Here is a 22,965-nt window from a genome sequence, read left to right on the forward strand (position 1 = left end):
TGGCATATATATAGAAGGAAAAGTCTTTCTATAAACTCCCAACTATTTGGTGGATCCAGTCAACTGTTGAACAAAAATTGTCATCCACATTCCCGTTATATTCCAACCACACTTTAAATCAATGGTGCTCAGATTACAAACTGTGCAGCCTGTAAAAGTTGGGAAAGGAAAATCTAACGTGTACAGTTATTTCATAACAAGAGTTGGCTTTCATGATAAAACCAATGATAGGTACTTCTCTGAAGGCAACCTTGAAAAATGTGTCTGTGAAACTAATGGGCATAACAAATAATTTTATAAGCACTTGTGTAAACCACTCACTGCTTTAACATGTAAATAAAAACAGGTCTGGCGTTACAAAACAGTGACAAATGATTCCAGAATCTCTTCAGGAACCAGATGTTCAGCTTGTACTGCCAAGTTGAGGCCAATGGGCTTTCATGTTAAAAGTGAATGGAAACCCATTATGTTCAACTGGAAAAAAGACAGGGAACAAAAACGATATTGATCAAACTTTAATTCATTAAAATCATAGGAAACAGTTTGTGATTAAACATCGAGCTAATTAAAGTTAAAAATGCATTAATTTATTACAATAAACTTGAAAATGTTTGGTGCATAAAAAGAAATTTCAAAGCACTACAATATAAATTAACACAAGATGTAATTTGTGGATAGAAACTGTTATATGACTATATAACAATAAAGCTGGGGGAATGAATCTGTATTGAAGGTTTACATTAGCCTATTTATAGTTTCTTAAAATTCCCAGAATCACAGAATTAGTATAATGTCCAAAGGATTCATTCTGCCCAGCATGAAGGCAATCAATCTAATGTTTCCCTCTCACAGCTCAAGAAAAATAATAATGCCAGAAATTTGCTATTTTATTGAACATCAGTTACAACAGTGATGATAAACAAATATAAAACACTTGTTAGACCTCAGCTAGAGTATTGTGTACAGTTTGGGTGTCACATTATAGGAAAGAAGTGAATGCATTGAAGAGAGTCCAGGAGCAATTTACAATACTGTTTCCAGTAATAGTTTACTCAAACAAGTATCATTACCTTGTGGTAATCTCATGCCTTTTCCTCATACCCTCATACACTAGTTGTATCTAAATAATCATTCTCTTGACTGTCTTGATTGAAATAGGCTACATTTCCAGGCAGTACCTACCATACCCTAAAGATTGACTTGGTGAAAACATGTTTTTTTATTTCTCATAGCACCCTTGTTACTTTTACATATCACCTTAAATCAATCTTAAATCACCTCTTAATCATTTTATTGTTAGGAACAGCTTTTCTTTTTCTTTTCTATTCAACCCACTCATTTTTTTGAAAGGCTCTATCAAATCTCCTTTCGGCCTTCTTGGCTTCAAGGAGAACAGTCCCAACTTCTTCAATCGATCATTGACCTTCCTCATTCCTAGCCCCATTCTTGTAAATCATTTCAGCCCTCTCTCCAATACATTTATGTCTTTCCTTTAACAAGGCACCCACAACGGTACACAATATCCAGCTGAATCTAACAAGAGTCTCATAAAAGCTTGTCATCACTGTTGTATCTCATACAAGTTTAACAACACAATACATTTCTATTATTATTAGATTTCTTGAGCTTTGAGGGGGAAACAGTAGATTTGTCGCTTTGAAGCTGGAGGGACATCCATTGAAAAATGCCCAAACCTTCCCCTGAGTTGATTCCAAGAGATCTGAATGGCAATGTCTCAGCACTTCACATAAAGAATTCCTGAACTCTGCAATACTAGAAGCAATGCGGTCTGATAACCAGGCCCTAGGGTATGGTAAAGAAAGTCACAGTGGGTCAACACTATACAATCTCCACCAATATCGCTGGTCTATAACCTGCTCACTCTCTGGGAAATGATGTGGAAGAGTAAGAGTCAGCACTCTTCCATTCTGCTGTGGTGACAATATCATCTCTGTTTTACTGCTCGATAGTATTAGCATGACATGCACAAATAACTTATATAACTTCCCCAGCTTGAGTAAAACTGCTAGGGTCTATTCACCACAAATGCTTTGTTGTAAGATTTTCCTTTCCTCCCTCTCTCATACATCCTTTATGTTAGCTTAGTACAGCTTTATTCTGAGAGTATAATGACGTGCTGATATCAAAAACCTAAAGTCAGAATAGTAGCAACATCATCTGTGGGGATGCAAAAAGAATTTCCCTTGATTGGTATCGTTCTTTGTATAAGTTGAAGGATGACTTGAAGGGGTTTTGAACATCAAAGATAATTGTGTAAGCCACATGAAAAATCAAATGACAATGGACCAACAATGTTGACATTGGCTTTGAAGAATCTGCATGTATATTCTTGCAATGTTGCTACATTGAGCGATGTTTAATGATAATAGCTGAGGCTATAAGAAAAACATAATAATTGACTTTATATAGTAAATTATAACTTTGGATAGTCTCAAAAAACTTCACACAATTAGTTATTTATCATTTACAGTAACTCAGACAAATGTGGTTATGATTCTAAATTATTAACACTGCAAATAGCTATGAAATTAGTAAACAGTTAAGCTGTCTTTTCAGTGTAAGATTTTCACTGTCCAGGAGGAGGAGAAACCCCAGTTTCAACCAATAAGTATTTTTGACAATGAGCTGTCCTTTATGTGTATGTTTCTCTTCTATCGCTAAGTTTCAAGGTAAAGTTGCCATAGTCTTAGAGATCAAAGAGCTGCTCCCTCTGAGAGATGGCTGGTGGTGGTTGGACCTGAGGGAAGGAGAGAGGTTAAACAGGACAAACTTTCATGGTAACGGCAGCTGTTGCAGGAATTGAACTCACGCTGTTGGCATCACACTGCATCACAAGCCAGCGATCTAAGCAAACCAACCCCACTAAGTAAAAACATAGAGTGGCATGGTAACAACAACTTGTGGATATGCCAGTTTGTTGGCTATTTTATGCCAGTTTGTTGGCTATTTTATTTAACACAGAATAACGCAGAGATGGCTAGTTTAAATCAACTGGAAAAGCTCAGCAGGTCTGGCAACACGTGGAGAGAAATCAGAGTTAACATTTTGGGTCTGATGACCCTTCCTCAGAACTCTGATTTCTCTCCAAAATTGCTCTGGACCTGCTAAGCTTTTCCTGCAATTTCTATTTTTGCTTCCAATTTACAACATCTGCAGTTGTTTCCATTTTTAGTTTAAATCAGCAATAGGTTTATTTATAAAGTTGTAAAGCATCTCAACAATCACAGGGTTTCTACACACGTACACAGCACAGGTTTCTCAGAGTTTCCTGGAAGCTTTCATTTAACTCTCAGTAACTATCATCAGACTTAATTAATCAAGCACAGTGAACACACATCAGTTAACAGGCTAATATAGTCAAATATAGTTCAATTAAACCATTGAACACTACATTGCTGAGGTTACACTTACCTGATGAAGTTCAACTGAAGTTCATTGGAAATTAAGTTGTGTGGTATGTGTTATGCCTATTGTTTATTCAGTGAAAATCACCCCACTCTCTATGACATGGATAAGGGTGTTAGCCAAGATTATAAACTTTAAATATTTGGTTCCTGCTCAAACAACAAGTTGTTTAGTCCCAGAGCCACAGCAATCCCCAGCAACCAAAGAAAAAAATGTATGAAGTTATAGACATGTGGTGTGATTTTTAAAAACACTCGTAAGTCACTGAGGATGAAGGATATGATCACAAAATGATACATTTGGCTCATCCTTCTGTCAAGGTCAAAAAATATTCAGACTGGTCTTGCATTGTATTGCTTTACATCTTAACAGCACTTTATCTCACAATATGTCAGCCTCTCTATCACAAATCCTATCCTCAAGCACTACATTTCCCATGACTGGGGTGGGGGGGCAGGAATGAGGTCAGGTCAGGATTTGCATGACCAGTTAAGTCAACAGCTGCATCCAGTCCTGTGTGAGTGAGGCAGACCAGGAGCCTGAAACCCAAAGTGTCAATGTCAGGTGAATGATAAATTTCACAACCATCTCTTCTCACAACAGGGTGTCTGCAATTTTGGAATTTGAAAGCCCTTTGGAAATGTGAATATAAATTAATTCCATTGCTTCTTGGTATAATGAATTGTGTACTTGGGTGAAATGTTTGGTCTTATAAGGCACTGTGTGGTGAGAAATATGTGTATATTACATGGGGGTTTTGCTGAGATTTGTTATTCAATATATCAACATTTACAATACATGTTCATAATTTCATTTTATGGAATTTTATTTTAGCTCCTCTCTATTTGGATCCTGCACATGGTGAATACTCGGTGAGTTCACATTCTAGGTGTAAGAACAAAGGGTGGTGAGTGTGGGACATGGGTTTACATGATTTGGCACTGGATTTACAGGGAACTATAAAATGCCATGGAGGGAGACAGTGACATGGGGGTTGGAGAGATGGGAATGGGGCATACATTGGGTGAACACAGAGGCACTGGAACTGGCATGGCTGATAAGAGGTATTCCGGGATGAGTCACGGAGGATAGTGGGGGAGGTCCATGGGGGAAGTCATTATTGGGGCATGGGTTGGTGTGAAAGGAATGAGAGTCCATGGGTGTGGAGACAGGGGTTATGATTACTATGGATTAACATAGAAGAGTGTGTGTGTGTGTGTGTATGTTGTGTCTAGTGCACAGGGAAAGAGTTTCAACTGAACACATCTCCACATTCAGCATCCTCCCTTCTCCCCTCAACATGCAGGGGAAATTCAGGCTAGAGATTTGACAACTCTCAGGAGTCCAAGCTGCTTTGGAAATATTGTTGCTTTTTTGCAACCATTTTCTGACCATGGATTATTGAGTGAGAGTCTCATGATTGAAAGTATGTTTTGAAGAGACCAAGAAGATCATGAGAGTTTTAAATACAATGGCTGATTTGGTATCAACATTTTCTGGTAAAAGGGATGTTAAACTTGCTCCAAGTTAGTTCTATATTGTGAGAAAAACGTTTTGGATGAAATCAATATAATGTCTACTTGAAACTAGTGGTCTGGACCATCTATAAAGAAAATAAAACTTGATAATTTGTTCAAAGAAAGCAACATCAGCATTTTGGATCCAGTGACCTTTCTTCTTCTGAAGAAGCGCTGGACCTGAGATGTTAACTTGGTTTTCTCTGCACAGATGCTGCCAGCCTTTTCCAGCAATTTCTATTTTTTGTTTCAGATTTCCAGCAGCTGCAGTTCTTTGTTTCTTGTGATCTTGATTTGTTTCACTATTAGACAAGAATAAAGACCAGAAAATAACAGACACAGGAAGTAGCTGCTACTTAACGGGAATGTGAAAACACAACTATTTTCACCTTGACCAAAGTAACAGCTATTTCCAGTGTTTTCTGGTCTTCTGCAGCATAGAAAGAATCATGTGCTCAATTCGATTTTCTTGTTTCTGTTAATTAGCACAATAATATTCAGTGACTGTGCTGACTCCTGACTGAATGTCTTATTCTCACTCATTCAGTAACTCAGCAGGGAGCAAGTGAGATTTCATCATCCCCATTCAAATCCGTCAGAGTGCTGTTCTTTTTTAATATTCTTTCATGGAATGTAGGCGTCACTGGCAAGGCCCACTCCTTACTTTCCTTGAACTGAGTGGATTTCTAGTTCAGAGGACAGTTAAGAGTCATCCACATCACTGTGGGTCTGGAGTAATGGAGATGTATGGCAAAGAAGCAGACCCTTCGGTCCAACTCGTCCATGCCAACCAGATAGCCTAACCTATCTAATAACACTGTGCCAGCATTTGGCCCATATCCCTCTAAACCCTTCCTATTCATATACCCATCCAGATGCCTTTTAAATGTTGCAATTGTACCAGCCTCCACAACTTCCTCTGGTAGCTCATTCCATACACGTACCACCCTCTGCGTGAAAAGGTTGGGTCCCTTTTAAATTTTTCCCCTCTCACCGAAACCTATGCCTTCTAGTTTCTGGACTCCCCCACCTCAGGGAAAAGACCTTTTCTATTTATTGAGTCCATGCCTCTCATGATTTTGTAAACCTCTATCAGGTCACCCTTCAGCCTCCGATGCTCCAGGGAAAACAACTTCAGTCTATTCAGCCTCTCTCTGTAGCTCAAATCCTCCAGCCCTGGCAACATCCTTGTAAATCTTTTCTGAATCTTTTCAAGTTTCACAACGTCCTTCCAATAGGAGGGAGACGAGAATTGCACATAATATTGCAAAAGTGGCCTAACCAACATGTAGACTAAGTCAGGATAGGATGTCAAATTTCCTTCCCTAAAGGCCACTAGTGATCAAGATATGATTTTTACAGCACTTAGAACATAGAACACAGAACATTGAACAGTACAGCACAGGAACAGGCCCTTCGACCCATGTTGCTATGCCGAACATGATGCTAAATTAAACTAATCCCTTCTGCCTGCCATTGGTCGATATCCCTTCATTCCTTGCATATTCACGTGCTTATCTAAAAGACCCTTAAACGCTCCTGTCATATCTGCCTCCAACACCACTCTTGGCAGTGCGTTCTTGACTCCTACCACTCTCTGTGGAAGAAACTTACCCCTCACATCTCCTTTGAACTTTCCCCCCTCTCACTTTAAATGCATGCCCTCAAGTTTTAGACATTTCAACTGTGGGAAAAAGATTCTGACTGTCAACCCTATCTATGCATTTGTAATTTGAGATTAGAAAATACTCCTTTATAGAATTATAGAATTTGACAGTACAGAGGCCATTTGACCCTTTAAGTCTGTACCGGCTACTGAAACAGATGCCCAACTAGTCCCATCTCCAGCCCTATCTCCTCAACTTCATCATTTTAAAATGTATATCAAGGTCTCTTTCGAAACCTCCAGTGGGATCTGCCTCTACCCTCTCTCAGGCAGTGCATTCCAAATCCTAACAACTCTTTGAGTATGATGATACTATGGCTTTAAGAGGCGTGTTTTGTCCTGTTTCTTTTATGAAGAGAGGTTGAGCTAGAACCAGGACTTTAGTTTAGCTTTCAGTAGCTGTTCAGATTTTGGAAGCTGTTAAACATCTCTCCCTGCTAAAGCAAAATGCTTGAGCTTTCTCTCCCTCAAAGTCTTTTCTTGATATTATATCCTCTTGGACTGGAGAACTGCATGTGAGATTATTTTACTGAATTTGACTTTGCCAAGGGTGTGTTTATGGGATATCATTATATTGGAACAGTTGATGTTTATTGGGTTAAATAATCTGTTATTTTGTTAAATTTCCACCAGCATTCTTATTCCAATTTTTCTTTCTCCTGTTTATAGCTAAAATTAGTGTGAGCAATTGAATTACATGTGGAACACAGCACCTTATACCTGCCTTCTAAAGTAAGAAAAAGCTCGGGTCTAGGCTATCTCCATGACATGTTTTGAGGGGGTTGTTCTGGTCCATAACACAATAAAATAGTTTCTTCTCATCTCACTCCAAGTTCTCTTGCTGACAATGTTGAAATTGTGACTCCTAATTACTGACAAACCAACTGGTGGAAACACAATATCCTTCTTTACCCTGTCAAAATTTCTCATAATTTTAAACACCTCAATATGATTACCTCTTAATTTTCTCTGCTCCAAGGAGAATAAGTCCAATTTCTCTAATCTCTCATTCCTGTTATCAATCTACAAAATCTCCTTTGAACTATCTCCAGGCCTTAATATCCTTCCATAAATAAGGTGCCCAAAGCTCAACATAGTATCCAAATGTGCTCTGACCAAAGATTTGTAGAGTGTAGCATCACTTCCAAGCTTTTATACTGTATACCTCTATTTATCAACCCAATACCGAGGATCCTATACCGAGAGTGTGGTGCTGGAAAAGCACAGTTCAGGCAGCATCCCAGGAGCAGGAGAACCGCTGTTTAGAACATAGGCCCATCATCAGGAATCACTAAGATCCTTGTGGAGAAATGAACAGAACTTCAAGGTAGGCATCCTTGGAAGAGGCTTCGCAGTATGTTTGAAATCAACAGGGAGAAAGTGAGGACTGCAGATACTGGAGATCAGAGTCAAAAAGTGTGATGCTGGAAAAGCACAGCAGGTCAGGAAGCCTCCGAGGAGCAGGAGAATCAACATTTTGGGCATAAGCCTTTCATCAGAAATTACATTGATTCTGCTGCTCATCGGATGCTGCCTGACCTGCTGTGCTTTTCTAGCACCACACTCTACTGTAATCTCCAGCGTCTGCAGTCCTCACTTTCTCCAAGGATCTTATATGCCTTCTTAACACCTGTTTCATCATGGCCACTGTTAGAGAATCATGTACGCGATCTCCAAGGTCCCTCAGCTCCTGTACTCCTGTACTCACAGTCTGGATTATTGCTCCATATTTCGTTTACCAAGCTGGATTGAAATTTATTTGGCAGGTGTCTGCCCATTTAACCAACATGTCACTGTCCCTCAAGTCACTCAGCATCATCCTCACAATTCACTCTCCTCCCTGGCTTGGTATCACCTGCAAATTCAGCGATTTCACCTTCGGCACCCATCTCCAATATTAATAATCATTAATCTAGAAGACCTGACCATCACGATTCTGAAAGCAACACCCCATCCACCAGCGAAAAAACAATTTCTGTGTAGTTGGCTGTAAAAAACAAAGTAAGATTGGAACTCATCAGCTATTACATTTTTAAAGAAGTGGACAAGTACAGTTCCCCTTTGAATGCTTAAGATATGTCAAATTGAGGGACTTATTCTGGAATATATTGCTTCTAAAGGTCAAATATAATTGTTTGCCAATTTTCCTTTAACATCCAATGAACTAAATTTATCTTGCAATGCAGAGGTCATGTCTTTTGCAACTTTGTCACTGCTAGATCAACTCAGATTCCACAAGAACAGAAACATGGAATGAGTTGGAGTTTAAGCTTTTTGAACTGAACAACAAGTAGGATCCTATATTTGTTGGGAAACACATCATGGCCGCTTTGCTTTATTCTTTCACGGGATGTGGGTGTCGTTCGCAAAGTCATCATTTGTTGTCCATCTCTAACTCCCTGGCTTGCTTGGCTACACCTCAGGGCAGTTAAGGGTCATTGAGTTGGCTGTGGGTCTGGAGTCATGTGTAGGTCAGACAGAGTAAGGATGACAGTCCCTAAAGGGCCATGCTGAACGAGATGGGTTTTTACAATGATTGTTGATGGTTGCCATGGTCACCATTACTGAGACTTGCTTCGTATTCCATATTTAATGAATTGGATTTAGATTCAATGGGATTTGAATTTGTGTCCCCCAGAATATCAGACTGGGTTAACAGTTCTGTGTACAAAATAAAATGACAAAGGGAAATTTGCTTTCGATTAATCTTCGTGGCTTGAATAAAGTTAATTGGAATCTATTGAATCAAAAGCCAGAAAGTTTAATTACTGGAATTGTTAGTTAGAAATTAATGGATGAAGCACAACTGAGAACACAGCTGTTGCTGTACCTTAATTGGTTATTTCATTGGGCTGTGAAATAATATACATTTTATCTAATCAGCCCCAAATCAGTGTCTGTCCCTATCACATAAGCTTGTTGCTGCCTGCTGTCCCTCTGAGCTCATCGACTTTGATTTTCTTCTTATACTCATTCTCCATATATGATTTTTGGCCTAAACCTCAGTATGAAAGAGTCATCAGTGAGGAGTCCCTACATTTCTAACTGAGGGCAATGCTATTCCCTAAATTATTTAGCCAACAGAAGTAGCCATACTGGCTGAGGAATGTGACTCCTGAACATGGACATTGTCAGGGCTCGAACTATGCCATTTTGGCACCAAACTAAAGGTTGCGGTCTCAAAATCACATTTGGGTTTGGTGAAGGCTTGATTGTGTGGTGTAGGGACTGTTTGCTGGGAATAAGCATGGTATTCATATCAGCACTGTCATTTTGTATCTCAGTACTCTCAAACAAATGTGTTATATCAGGATGGAGTACTCATTCGTCTTATTGAAAGCCGTCGTCAAGTACTTGCAGTTTAATTGCTGTGATTTCCATTGGCCCTTGATGATATCCAGAGTTCATTTAAGTTCACCACAGATAGTGGTGTAACGTGCCTCGAAGGAGTTTGTCCTGAACTCCAGGATTCGAATTATTACCGGGCCTGGGTGCAGTGGTGTGTATTCCTTGTGACGGAGCAAGTGAGCTGACAGAGGCATCACAGAGTTCTAGGGTACAGATCAGGTCCTGGGGATTTATCCACCTATATGAAGATGGAGTTTCATTCAGCTAAATGCGAGGTGCTGCATTTTGGGAAAGCAAATCTTAGGAGGACTTATACACTTAATGGTAAGGTCTGAAGGACTGTTGCTGAACAAAGAGATCTTGGAGTGCAGGTTCATAGCTCCTTTGAAAGTGGAGTCGCAGGTAGATAGGATAGTGAAGAAGGCGTTTGGTATGCTTTCTTTTATTGGTCAGAGTATTGAGTACAGGAGTTGAGAGGTCATCTTGCAGGTGTACAGGACATTGGTTAGGCCACTGTTGGAATATTGTGTGCAATTCTGGTCTCCTTCCTATCAGAAAGATGTTGTGAAACTTGAAAGGGTTCAGAAAAGATTTATAAGGATGTTGCCAAGGTTGGAGGATTTGTGTTATAGGGTGGAGCTGAACAGGCTGGGGCTATTTTCCCTGGAGTGTCGGAGGTTGAGGAGTGACCTTATAGAGGTTTATAAAATCATGAGGGGCATGGATAGGGTAAATAGGCAAAGTATTTTCTCTGTGATCGGGGAGTCCAGAACTGGAGGGCATAGGTTTAGGGTGAGAGGGGAAAGATATAAAAGAGACCTAAGAGGCAACGTTTTCACACAGAGGGTGGTACGTGTTTGGAATGAGCTGCCAGAGGAAGTGGTGGAGGCTGGTACAATTGCAACATTTAAGAGGCATCTGGGTGGGTATATGAATAGGAAGGGTTTGGAGGGATATGGGCCGAGTGCTGGCAGGTGTGACTAGATTGGGTTGGGATATCTGGTCGGCATGGACAGGTTGGATCGAAGAGTCTGTTTCCATGCTCTACATCTCTATGACTCTTTGACTCTATGACACAATCCATTTTCACTTGAGGACCTTGCAGCCTTCAAAACTCAATATCAGGTTCAGTAATTTGAGAAGCTGAGCATCTTTCTTCCGTGTCCTTTACCCACTCCCACACTCTGTCACGACATGGGTTGCTTTCAGCACAGACAACTCATTCTCACCTACTTATAACTCTCATGATCAGCCTTTCTTTCTCCCTCGCATACTATCAATTACTCCTCAGCCCATTGGCCCATCTGATCAAGGTGCTATTGTACTCTGAGGCGACCTTCCTCGCTGTCCACTACACCTCCAATTTTGGTGTCATCTGCAAACTTACTAACTGTACCTCTTATGCTCACATCCAAATCATTTATGTAAATGACAAAAAGTAGAGGACCCAGCACTGATCCTTGTGGCATTCCACTGGTCACAGGCCTCCAGTCTGAAAAACAACCCTCCACCACCCACCCTCTGTCTTCTACCTTCCAGCCAGTTCTGTATCCAAATGTTCTCCCCGTATTCCACGAGATCTAACCTTGCTAACCTGTCTCCCTTGGTGAACCTTGTCGAACGCCTTACTGAAGTCCATATAGATCACGTCTACCACTCTGCCCTCATCAATCCTCTTTGTTACTTGTTCAAAAAGCTCAATCAAGTTTGTGAGACATGATTTCCCATGCACAAAGCCATGTTGACTATCCCTAATCAGTCCTTGCCTTTCCAAATACATATACATCCTGTCCCTCAGGATTCCCTCCAACAACTTGCCCACCACCGAGATCAGGCTCACTGGTCTATAGTTCCCTGGCTTGTCCTTACCACCCTTTTTAAACAGTGGCACCACGTTAACCAACCTCCAGTCTTCCGGCACCTCACCTGTGACTATCGATGATACAAATATCTCAGCAAGAGGCCCAGCAATCACTTCCCTAGCTTCCCACAGAGTTCTAGGGTACACCTGATCAGGTCCCAGGGATTTATCCACCTTTATGCATTTCAAGACATCCAGTCCGAGAGTTGAAAAGTATCAAGTTAGGCTTGTGGTGAAATGGTGGGAAAAGGAAAACAAGAGGCACCTCAACTCTTTGACTCTGCAAAGCTTATCTGGAGTGCTTCTAGTCCCCTGTGGATAGATTCAATCTCTCCTCATCACATCCTCCACCAAGATATCCAGTGCCGGAGACTGACCCCGATTCCACTATTCTCTGTATATGAGACACGTACGTTCTTCTTGGAGAAAAGATTTTCATTATCTCAGGTGTGAATGAGAGATCTTTGATTTCTAAACTGTTGCCTTAGGCCTTTCTATTAAGAGCTGATTTAATGTGATGCAGGCTGGTTTTAATTGGTGTTAGGTTAGTGGATCTTGTCTGACCCTGGATCCTCTGCCAAAGTCTGCAGCCATTCAATATCCAGGGTATTTAGCACAAAAACTCACAGAATTCTGGTAGTCTGAATCAAAAACCACTGGGATAACTCAGCAGGTCCGGCAGCATCTGTGGAGTGAAAGCAGAGTTAATGATTTGAGGGAGGGACCCTTCTTCAGCACCGTCTGTGCTGTCTGTAGGCAGTGGTCATGTAAGTTAAACAATACAACACTAACATCGTATCAGCTTTGGAAAGTACAAGTGTTCCCGTACTGAGACTTCTGAGTCCATTTTCAGATGACTGCTCAATTCCTCCCTGGTTGCCTTTTCCCTCAAGACTTTTATCGGGGTATTCAATGAATTTGAGCAAATGACATTCAGATTGAATCCCATTGCTTTTCATTTGCTCACCAAAGAACCTCTAACCACATTAATTATCTGAGGAAAACATTTCAATACAGGTTTTTTTTGTCAAAATATATTTATAAGTGGGCTATTTTGACTTGAGGAAAGTGAACTGTGAGGATAAATATCTGAAAAGGCTTTGGTGATTTGAGCATCTCCTTGACGACCGTTCACTTAGCGCATGATGAATTGCTAATAATCCTGTGGTTAATTAAAATAGCATTCCTAGTGTGGGCTAACCTTCGAGAATAAAGCATATCCTACAATCCTTTGATGAATAAAGAGTTTCACGGGTTCAAATGAACTATATATCATGAATGTTTTGATTAAACAAATATTCAGAGTATGTCAACCCACTGAGCAAAGCAGATGCTTTGGACTTTTTTTTGTCAAAGTTTAGCAGACGTCACTTTCACTCTTGACAAGTTCAGATGCTTTGGTGATGGGGTAACTGAAATGATGTGTCAGGCTGGATATGTAAAGTACATGCTTGGATTATCACCAAAGTGACTCATAGTTAGACAGTTAGCTAGTGCAGGCACGGCTAGCTTTGGTTTATCTGCTTGAGTTGAATCCACATATCAATTCCTGTGCATGAACCAATCTGACTTTAATTAATAACTCTGATGAGGATGAAATTTAACTTTGGTGGTTGCACAAAATGGGTGGTAATGAAGTGGCCTCCTATTTTGCACTCTGTGTGATATTTGCTTCTTCACTGACTTTCATTACAAACTTAATTAGCCAGGATATAAGCTCAATAGGCTGAGGGTTTGATGATGAATCACATAGCAGACACAATGGGCTGAATGGCCCACATTTTCTCCAATGTCTTACAATATGCCAGCATGGTGAGAGTGAGAGACTGAGCACTGCTCAGAGGGAGTGAGCCAGTGTAGGGGTGAGTGAGAAACTGAGCCCAACACAGAGGGGAGTGAGCCTAGTATGGGGGAGTGTGAGAGACTGCGCCCATCTCACAGAGGGGAGTGAACCAGCATTGGGGAGAGTGAGTGAACAAGCCCAATGCGAAGGAAAGCGAGCCCAATAAGGGGAGATCAGGCCCAGCACAGCGGCAAGAGCAGTCAACGCGATACCGTTCGGTACCTGTGTTGCCATTGAATGCATGCAGAGGAGATCAAATCCTTGTGGGGAGTGCAAGCCAGCATTGCTAAGCACTTAAAGAAGGGCTTCAAAATTGAACTCTTAACTTTATACTGAGAAGGACTTTAATTCATAGAAAAGAATCCCTACATTGTGGAAACAGGCTATTTGGTCCAACAAGTCCACACAGACCCTCTGAACAATAACCTACACATTCCCCTACCCTATTACACTACATTTACCCCTGACTAATGCATCTAACCTACACATCCCTGAACACTATGGGCAATTTAGCATGGCCACTTCACCTAACCTGCACATCTTTGGATTGTGGGAGGAAACCCACACAGACACATGGAGAATGAGCAAACTCCACATAGACACCCGTGAGTGGAATCAAACCCAGGTCCCTGGCACTGTGGGGCAGCAGTGCTAACTACTGAGCCACCGTGCCGCCCATAGGTTGACAATAAAATCTAATTCTATTTCTAGTTCAAATTCTACAATATGCTATTGCCTATTATATGCTTCCACCTTAGTAAAACTGCATTTTACCACATAGTTTCCATTTTGAATTGTTGCATTCAAAGACATCAGGCTGTGGGTTTAGGTTCCATACCAGGACCTGGACAGAAAACTCTAAGCTGACACTAGATTAGATTATTTACAGTGTGGAAACAGGCCCTACGGCCCAACAAGTCCACACCAACCCGCCGAAGTGTAACCCACCCAGACTCATTCCCCTACATTTAACCCTTCACCTAACACTACAGGCAATTTACCACACCTGCACATTTTTGGACTGTGGGAGGAAACCGGAGAACCCAGAGGAAACCCACCCAGACACGGGGAGAATGTGCAAACTCCACACAGGCAGTTGCCTAAGGCAGGAATTGAACTCAGGTCTCTAGCACTGAGAGGCTGCAGTGCTAACCACTGTGCCACCGTGCTGCCCACTACTGAGAGTGCTGCATTGTCAGAGGTGGTGCCTTTGAATGAGTCATTAAATCACCACATTAACCGTTTGCTCAAGTATACATGAAAGATCCAAAGATAAACAACGGTGTTATTTCTGATTGTTCTGACCAACCATCATCTCTTAAATGCAGCTTTACTGGGGTCATTAGCTCATTGATGTTTCAAGAGGTTACTGTGTAAGAATTGGCTGCTGCAGTTCCTGCATTATGACAGTGACTATATGCCAAAAGCGCTTCATCAGTTGTAAAATATTTTGGGATTCACAATGGCCCTGTAAAGTGCGACATAAATGTTCACCTTCCTTTATTTGAGAAATTGAGTACTACTGACACGAGACACAATTTATCAATTTTTTTTAACCTTGTACTCAATCAGTGCAGTTTGTAAGAATACCAATTCAAAGGGACAGGACACCATTTATACTGCATAAGAGAGAGCCAATTGATTGGTAAGTGGATCTTGAATGGTAAAAGTATTGCCATGGAGAATGTGCTCAATACTGGCAGGCTTTATATACATGCTAAAACTAAATAGATTAGTTCTGATTATTTAAACTGATTGGACATTCTCTGTGAATTGGTATTCTTGTGAACTGTCCTGATGAGTGGAAAGCAAAATGTTTCAACAAAGTATATCTTTCTTTAGCAATACTCAAGTTCTGTGCTACGTCTATAAATAGCCTATTGTTGATGAAATCTTCTAGCCTTGATAGCTCTTTTCCTGCTATTCACTACCTGACTCCTGACCTAGTATTCAGTGACTGTCTATAGTGTGATGTATGAAGCAGATTTTTTTCCATTTCAAAATGCAGCAAGAGCAAAATAATTCTTTCCAGCTCCTGTCAAAAACTTCAGACCTGACCCTGACTCGCTTCTATTTCAAAGCAACTTACTCAGGCAGAACACGATGCTCTCAGACTTTAGTGTCTTGTTTTGTTGCCCCCTCAGCTGAGCCTTGTGGTCCATCACCAAGGCAGCCTACCTCATCATCATCATCTGGAAATTTATTCACCTCTCCCTCTGCCTTACCATTATCACTGCCTGAATCTTAATCCATGAATGCATTCTGACTGGGATCAAAATTGCTACATCATAATCTCCTTATCTACTTTCCACTTTCCACTGTCCACCATTTGCAAATGACAGCTCATTCAGGGCTCCAGTCATCACATCTTGCTGTGCTCAATCCTACTTTGTCACGCTTGCCTTCGTTTACTGGCACACGTGCTTTCCTGGCCAGAATATTGATTTTTAAATCCTCATCCTTATTTATAAAGCATTTTACAGCACTGAGTACTCACTAAATTCTTCTTTCACTATTCAGTGATTCAATGTGAACATCACTGGTAAAGCCAATGTTTTATTACTAATCCTTAACTGAACTTGGAAAGGATACCTTCAATCCATGTTTGAGTTTGCACTCGCCATTGCACGCTTACTTACTCAACTTGGATATAACAGTTGTAACTGTTAAAATGTGTGTGGATAATGGTTTAAATAGGAGTGGCACCCAGCTAGGAATTTGAGAAAACTGACTTTTAAGAACAGAACTTCCTTCTTCACTGTTAATACCATCAATCCTAATTCTAAGGAGCTAATCCAGTTAAAAAAAATTATAAAAATCAAAGGGTCTGTGAATGCAAAAAAATCAGAAACGAAACCAGAAATTGTTGGAAAAGATCAGCAGATCTTGAGAAATCAAAATAATGTTTTGGGTTGAGTGACTCTGATTTCTGTCCACAGATGCTGTCAGATTTGCTGAACTTTTCCAACAATTTCTGGTTTTGTTTCTGATTTCTTGCATTCACAGTCCCTTTGATTTTTATATTTTTTTTTGCTGGATTAGCTCCTGAGAATTAGGATTGGTGGTATTAACAGTGAAGAAGGAAGTTCTGTTCTTAAAAGTCAGTTTTCTCAAATTCCTAGCTGGGTGCCATTTCTATTTAAACCTTTATCCACACACATTTTAACAGTTACAACTGTTATATCCAAGTTGAGTTTCTGTTTTGTATAAGATCCATAGTGTTGATCGTTTTCTCATAGGGAAAAAATATGACTTTAAATTTTACCCTTTTTACAGATCATTTTACAAAAGTTACTGATGAAAACATGTCATCAACCTATACCCAACAACTGCAGATTCAGGGAGTTATAAGTTCTGAAGAGATTCTGGAATGGTTGTAACATAAGGTAACAGAAGAATTCTTGTGATATTGCTGTACAGTCTTTCTTTCCTGGCTAGTTTGCGGAGTCGGAGCAAATCAAACAGCCTGCAAGTGTTAAACATGTAAAATAATAATGGAAAATGGTGGAATGCACAACAGTATCCTCTTAAACCTCTTACACCTCTTCAAGCAACAACCACAATTTTAGTCTGTCTATTTATATGAGCCCAAATAAATCCCTAGTTCATGTCCACTCTGTATTTGCAATTAAATACAATTAAAAAAACAAATATCATGGGATTTATGAGGCATGCTGTTAGATTTTTTTTTCTGATATCCAGTACTGAAACTTGCTGTTATGAGTGGTGAAGGCAGTGAGGAATCTTAAAACTTCACGAAACAAAGGATAATCATTCTATCTCCTTAAATAGCGAGGGTCAGGAATTGAGAGAATGTCATAGAAAGAACTGGATTTGAAATGTCAGGTGTAGATTAATGAGTAGAGGGAGGAAGAATTGGTTATAAAAGAAAAATTTGTAAACGTTAGGACTGAACATTTTTAAAGCCTGCTACAATCCAGGTTGGATAACTGTAAACGAAAGTAAGCAAATTTATTGATTGACACACGAGTGCAGAAATTATTTACAAAGATCTGTTTTTTTTGAAGCTTATGTTTAATTATAAATCAAAACCAACCATATGAAAAACTAACCAAACTGTACTTCAAACAAAATGGTCAAAGTCAAAGGTATGTTTTATGCAACACCCAAGAAGCCAGCTCATTCTCAGCACAGATAGTGTATCATGCACAGCCTCAGCCTTTCCAAACCAATATCTGGTGTGTAGGATAACTCAATGTTCCACTCAATTGATTTGGCCCTCAGGTCCATTTACTACAACTAGGTTCTATCCAAGGTTCGCGATACAGGAAATACTGATGACACACATGTCTATGAACAGTGTTCTCTTTCTTTCAGGTAACGTCAGGTCCTGATGGTGTAGGTTTCGAGAGTTCCTTTTCAAGCATGCACCAATACTTGGTTCACAATCTGGTCTTCTGCTGTAGGTTCCCAGTTCGTTTGCATGCCTAATTTATTCATGTCATATTTCAGAATGAAATCCCTTTTAACTTATTCATGCATCATTGCTCCACGATCTTCTTTGCCTTCTTATTTCTAAACAGAAAACGGACTAATTTACAGGGCACTTTGCAATGTTTGCCACACATGAGTCCTACATTTCTCTTTCTGTTTCTGTCTGCTTTCTCTCCTTGTCCGTATCTGTGTGTTGATCATCTTCACCCTCCAGCTCTCTGGGGCAGCACGGTGGCTCAGTGGTGCCTCACAGCACCAGCGACCCAAGATCGATTCAATCCTTGGGTGACTGTCTGTGTGGAGTTGGCATATTATTCCCGTGTCTGCATGGGTTTCCTCTGGGTGCTCCAATTTCGTCCCACAATCCAAAGATGTGCAAGTTAGATGGATTTGCCATGCTAAATTGCCCATAGTGTTCATTGATGTGTAGGTTAGGTGCATTAGTCAGGGGTAAATATAGAGCAATTGGGTAGGTCTGGGTGGGTGGATGAGTTACTCTTTGGAGGCTTGGTGTGGGCTTGCTGAGCCAAATGGCCTGTTTCCACACTGTAGGGATTCTATGATTAAGTTTTCTTTTATGCCTAGCCTAATGTCTTTTGCCTTAACTTCTTTCCTGTTGGTACTGTCTCCAGGTCAGTGGTAGCTGGGTCCAATGGGACAATATTACTTATTATCCAACAAAATTACAATTCATCCATTTACAATCAATGTAAGCACTTAAACACTGAAATTCTTTCTTTCCAACACTGTTGAAAAAAAGTCACAGCACTTATCATAATTGTGAAGTGTAACTCAGATAATGGCCATGAAACCATTGTCAATTGTCAGAAAAACCCATCTGGTTCACTAATGTTTGTTATTTATCTCAAGAGGGTTGGAATATAAAAGCATCACTGTGCTACTAAGACTTTATAAAGCTCTGGTTAGGCCCCATTTGGAATAGATTAGATTAGATTAGAGAACAGGCCCTTCGGCCCAACAAGTCCACACCGACCCGCCGAAGCGCAACCCACCCATACCCCAACCCCTACATTTACATTTACCCCTTAACTAACACTACGGGCAATTTAGCATGGCCAATTCACCTGACCTGCACATCTTTGGACTGTGGGAGGAAACCGGAGCACCTGGAGGAAACCCACGCAGACACGGGGAGAATGTGCAAACTCCACACAGTCAGTCGCCTGAGTCAGGAAATGAATCCGGGTCTCTGGCGCTGTGAGGCAGCAGTGCTAACCACTGTGCCACCGTGCCGCCCAATACTGTGTCCAGTTTTGGTCCCCACACCTCAGGAAGGACATACTGGCACTGGAACGTGTCCAGAGGAGATTCACATGGATGATCCCTGGAATGGTAGGTCTAACATATGAGGAATGGCTGAGGATCCTGGGATTGTATTCATTGGAGTTTAGAAGATTAAGAGGAGATCTAATAGAAACTTACAAGATAATACATGGCTTGGAAAGGGTGGACACTAGGAAATTGTTTCCTTTAGGCGAGGAGACTAGGACCTATGGACACAACCTTAGAATTAGAGGGGGTAAATTCAGAACAGAAATGCGGAGACATTTCTTCAGCCAGAGAGTGGTGGGCCTGTGAAATTCATTGCCACGGAGTGCAGTGGAGGCCGGAACGCTAAATGTCTTCAAGGCAGAGATTGATAAATTCTTGATGTCACAAGGAATTAAGAACTACGGGGAGAATGCGGGTAAGTGGAGTTGAAATGCCCATCAGCCATGATTGAATGGCGGAGTGGACTCGATGGGCCGAATGGCCTTATTTCCACTCCTATGTCTTATGGTCTTATGGTCTTTCAGGAAGGAAACTGCCATCCTTACCTCATCTGGCCTATGTGTGAATCCAGATCCACAGCAATGTGGTTGACTCTCAACTGCTATCAATTAGGATTGAACAATAAATAATAGGCAACATCCAATAAGAGACATATCCTGTGAATGACTGTATTAAAACAAATCTCAAAGAACAATTTATCACTTGAAGGACTGAGACTCCCAACTTAAACTTCACATTCCAAGATTGGAAGTGTGCATTTTCACAGAAATGACCAGATTGTTAATTATAGGCTTTGATTTATTGTAGGAGAAAGTGAGGACTGCAGATGCTGGAGATCAGAGCTGAAAAATGCGTTGCTGGAAAAACGCAGCAGATCAGGCAGCATCCAAGGAGCAGGAGAATCGACGTTTCGGGCATTCCTGAAGAAGGGCTCATGCCCGAAACATCGATTCTCCTGCTCCTTGGATGCTGCCTGACCTGCTGTGCTTTTCCAGCAACATATTTGATTTATTGTAGTTAGTTTAATAATCAATTACTACTCTAATCCAGCATTCTTAAAATTAACACGTGAAAGATGAGACCCTGCTTGTACAAACACATGATGGCACTGGATAAATATGTAAGCATTGGCATTGATAAGAATGGGAGTGGATATTTTTGTAACATGTAAGATTTTGAAGGAGTTTGAGAGGGTAGATCCAGATGGGTTGTTTCCTTTGGCTAGGAATCCAGAACAAGAGGAACACAATCTCAGGATAAGATTAGATTCCCTACAGTGTGGAAACAGGCCCATTGGCCCAACCAGTTCACATCGACCCTCTGAAGAGTAACCCACCTAGACGCACTTCCCTCTGACTAACGCACCTAACACTATGGGCAATTTAGCATGGCTAATTTGCCTACCCTGCACATCTTAGAACTGTGGGAGGAAACCGGAGCACCTGGAGGAAACCCACACAGACACGAGGAGAATGTGCAAACTCTACACAGACAGTCGCCCGAGGCTGGAATCGAACCTGGGACCCTGGTGCTGTAAGGCAGCAGTGCTAACCACTGAGCCACCGTGCCACCCTCAATAAGGAAACAATCATTTAGGACTGAAATGAGTAGAAATTTCATCACTCAGTCGGTTATGAGTTATTGGAATTCTCTATCTGAGAGGGTTATGGACAATGTTTCCTCTAAATTATGCCACTACGCATACACGTGTATCTCCTGGGAGATCCCAGCCATGGTAATCAGCATCCAGGTGCTGACCATGGCATTGGCTTCCAGTTCCAGAAGACACTGCCTCACTCAGACCTCAGAGCTCCGTGTAACTGGAAAGAAAATTAATGGGAATGCTGCTGGTGGATGCTTTATTGTTGAATACGTTGAAGTCTGAAGGAAGCAAAATTTTGATCTCTTAATGAATCAAAGGCTATGGAAAGCACATAGGAAGTAAAGTTATAGAATCATTGAACATTTACAGCACAGACAGGGTCTAGTCTTCCATTATTCCGATCTAGTGGTACTTCTCCCATATTTGGAATTAAAACCAGTAATCCCTTAATGCCTTGATTCTGCTATCTGAGTTGTGCTATAAATATGGCACACAATGTTAACTCCCTGCTATTTTTCAAGCAGGTTCTGATTGATCAAGCTCTTATAAAAATAATCCTGTGGTGTCACTAGACCTACCCACATGACAGAATAGCACCCTCCATGCACTGAAGCCAATAACCCTTTGGAGGTGGCTTTACCTCAACAGGCCAGAGGGTGATCAAAGTCTTCCACCTGAGTCAGCTTCCTGGTTTTGAAGTCTTCAGGGCAGTCCCTCTGTATTGGTCAGCAAGGGCAAGCTTTCTTGCGGTCCTAAATGTGTCCTAACCACACTCACCTCTCCTAATGGGGCTGCTCCTGACCTCTAGCCTTGTGGATCTTCCCCGTGTCTTTAATAGGATGGTTCGCATGGAGGTGACCAATTAAGAGAGAGACTTTCTCGATAAACAAGAGGGTGAAAGGTTATCATGTGTGTTTATATTGGGGGTTGAGTGGGGTGGGGAGGGGATGAGGGGATTAGCGTGAAGTAATCAGATTAACCCTGATCTTACTGAATGGCACAGCAAACACGAGGGCCTGAGTGACCTACTCTTGCCCCTAATTTGTACACTTGTATGTCCACCCTTGAAGATGGTGCTACCAATTTCATTGTCTTGACCCAGAAGAGAGGAAATCGAAGCTCCTTGGGAAAATTCAGCCTAAGTCTTGCTGACACATTGCATTTCCAGCATTTACCAGTCTTTATTTCCAGTTCCTGGCTGACCTGTCATGCATTTCTAACATTTTTTTGCTTTTAAGTCATTATTGGAAGAAGTTTCTGATGTGTTAGAACATCATCTCGTTCCAACCCCCAAAAAAAGAGACTGAAGGAGGTGGTATTGACAGTGAGACTGCTGTAATACGAATATTCTTTTTCAGAAAGTGTAGGAGGTGTGTCATTTATGTGAGCAATGTGGGGACACTTTAACTCTAGAGAAGGAGTGGAAAAGGCTCCATTTAAGCAAACATTGAAAATCTCTTAAGAACACATTCAAACTATCTTGAAGAACAAAGTTTGTGGTTCATTTATTCTTAATAATACACTAATAGGGTGCTGTGATGAAAGATGTCTAATTTTTAAATATTATCACTTTTGGAAAGTGAATGTTGCCATTAGTTAAATGAATGTGGCTCATTTCTTTGGAGGTTTTCTTTAAAATAAAGTCAAGGTCAGAGTCCTTGCAAAACAGTGACCCCACTCCAGCATTGTTCAGAAAACAAGTGGCTACAGATCCCATGGAAAATTGTTTATACTATGGAGGTTTACAACGGGTGGGGGGTCCAGTAAAATATATTCAGTTATTTTCAGTTAAGAATAATCAAGAATTATTTTTCATTTAGAAAATCCTTTGACTGAACATTTTTCGGGAAGTTTGAACAGACTTACCTAGACCCAGAAGCAAGTTTCGTTTGTTTCCTTACAGAAGGTCACCACTGTTCAGGGAACACCGCAGCAGGAAAGATTTATTTGTGC

At 40.9% G+C, this 22,965-nt stretch overlaps 1 long non-coding RNA gene across 2 annotated transcripts in view; it reads right to left on the minus strand.

Moving 5' to 3' along the window:
- Positions 1 to 500: 500 nt before the first annotated feature.
- LOC122557645 (uncharacterized) overlaps positions 501 to 22,965 on the minus strand; it is a 268,498-nt gene continuing 246,033 nt past the window's right edge. For both annotated transcript variants that reach the window (XR_015760107.1, XR_015760108.1), the window contains exon 6: positions 501 to 2,758. This is a non-coding gene — a long non-coding RNA (uncharacterized LOC122557645). The remainder of the gene's footprint in view (positions 2,759 to 22,965) is intronic.

This window comes from Chiloscyllium plagiosum, unplaced genomic scaffold (genome assembly GCF_037043375.1).
Source record: "Chiloscyllium plagiosum isolate Xiang-an unplaced genomic scaffold, Cpla_swu_hap1 HiC_scaffold_18, whole genome shotgun sequence".
Classification (NCBI taxonomy): domain Eukaryota; kingdom Metazoa; phylum Chordata; class Chondrichthyes; order Orectolobiformes; family Hemiscylliidae; genus Chiloscyllium; species Chiloscyllium plagiosum.